A 2500-nucleotide genomic window follows, 5' to 3' on the forward strand; every position below is an offset into this window, starting at 1 on the left:
CGAATAAATAAATAAATAAATGAATAAATAAATACATAAATTATAAATACAGATTTTTTAAAATTACAGATGTCGGGAGAAAATGACTCGATAACATGCTCATACATAAACCACCAGCATATCGCCTGCATCAAACGGAAATGGGGAGACTAAATAGATCAAAGGAACGGTTCGCCAAAAGCAACAGCAGCACTAGAGACTACAGTGGCATTAACAACACACAGCAGCAGCGTGCAAGTAACGGCAGCGGCAGCGGCAGCGGCAGCGGCAGCAATAGCAATAACATATAATGTTACTTCAGAAGTAGGCGAGTAATAGCAACAGCAGCAAAAGTAGCAGGACTAACAACTAACGACGACTGCAACGACGACGACGACGACAACAACAACAACAAAAACAAAAACACCAACAACAGCGGTCACATCAGCACCATCAGTAACATTTTCGTCGCTAACGTCATTTACATCAAAGTCAACCATAGCGACAAAAGCGAGAGAACTCCACTAATTGCTGCAGCAGAAAAGACAAAAACAAAAACACAGAACCCCCCCCCCCCACCGAGTACATAACAATAAAAAAGGTAGCGATTATTTAATTACGAGCTGTTGCAGCGAGTGAAGCAATGCACACAAGAACTGAGTCGGAGAGGTTGTCACTGAACACCGGTGTGGTCAAAGGGAAAGCAGTAGTCTAGTTCTATTTGATCTACTGCCAATAACAGGAGACAATATTATAGAAAACGGACTTCAATTCTACATCTCTTTGAGTTTGAGTAAAAAGAGGCACATCTACATAATAACTGTCATGTATTGCAAGGGAGAAAATAGATGGATAGACAGAAACAATAAAGGGACAGGAAAAAAGTATGACATACAACCCGCCTACAACCGTGCAGAAGTCAGAATCTTAGAAATAAAGATAATGTGAGTTCGACTTTCAGGTACAAATGTGGTTTTTTTTTTAAATAGAGCATATCCATTTGTTTGCTGGGATAATGAGTGAGCATCTCAGTCAACTTAAGTTGCCTATGCCAGGTAGGATCAAAGCAGCCTGCCTCCTAATATATCTAAATAAGGATACAAGACATACAAAGTACTGTTTATAATATCGAAGTGACTATTCCCTGTGACACTGGGGATAGGTACAGAAACTATTCCCAGTGACAACGGAACTCTTTTGCATAAAAAATTCAGAAGTCTTTGCTTGCACTGTGTAGACTCTCTTCTCACTTCAGTTCAGTACATACATGTACATGTACGTTTGTTCTCTTCTCTAGGACATAGAGTTAACCCCTTTTAGTGCCTATAGTATACATCTATGCTGAGGGCTTAGACTTGACCGTAGAATAGATCTAGAACTAGATTTAGATCTAGAAGAAAGAAGAGTCGGGAAGGATTTCTACCTGTCCTGTACCGTGGTCTCCAAAATCCGTATGTAGATCTAGATCTAGATCTAAACGTAGATGAATTACGACTGAATAACAAGTAAGCATAGAATGATAATTCCTTTTTCTTTAAAAAAAACCCTTCCACTCACACTAGAATCTACTTTAGTTTAGTTAGATCTAGATCTAGTATCTAGCTAGAATCTAGATCTAGATCTACATTAGGTATAGATTCTAGTCTAGTATTTAGTAACCCATCACCATCATGCCCATGTAGATCAGTGTGAAAACAATAGATCTAATGGGGCTGTCTGTTCTCAGTGTCACTGGGAATAGTTTCTAGGCTATCCCCAGTGTCACTGGGAATAGTGCTTTCCTTATAATATTATGAGAAGAGACCATGTCAGAACTTTCAGAAAATAAGGGGTAATACTGGTTACCACTCTTTGGTAAAACTGTTTTTATTGGTTATTTCCCTTGCATCACTTTCTTCCCGACTTCGATGACAAGCGCCGATGGAGAGGCTGCAAACAGGTCTTGCTTGCCGAGTGGTCTTGCCGAGTTGAGGGAACTTCGTACGTACAATGAGGCACCCCGAACGTGGCACTGATACGTGTATTTCAAGACTAAATTGTCGTAAAAGAGGATGCTGACAGGGAGGATGGAATGGAGGAGAAGAATGTCACGAGGTATGAAAGGTAGAGAAGTTGGTCAAGGCAAAGTAATTAACCCAAAATATATTTATGGGTAGTGGGAAAATTCGGCACTCTCAATTTCTTGCACCCCTGGCAAGCAGTGCACTGGATACAATGGCAACATTTTCACCTTTCTTCTTGAAATATGTTCCCTCCTTTTTAGTTTTCATTTTCGTTTTAGCTTTAGTTTTAGTGAGATTTTTACAGCACTTGCTGGACGATTATGTTATTCAATTTAATGCCAAAGATTAGAAGTGTTACTTACTCTCCGCCCTCCTTCCTTTTTTAAAAATTAATTGCATTTATGATTCGCGTTTTCGAAACCCCACACGACCTGACGGCTAACTTATCACATATGTATTAATTATAAGTCGGAGAGGGTAAAGAGAGGGAGAGAAGGAGGGGGTTTGGGGTTTGGGGT

This window comes from Aplysia californica, unplaced genomic scaffold, assembly GCF_000002075.1.
Source record: "Aplysia californica isolate F4 #8 unplaced genomic scaffold, AplCal3.0 scaffold00225, whole genome shotgun sequence".
NCBI classification, from domain to species: Eukaryota; Metazoa; Mollusca; class Gastropoda; order Aplysiida; family Aplysiidae; genus Aplysia; species Aplysia californica.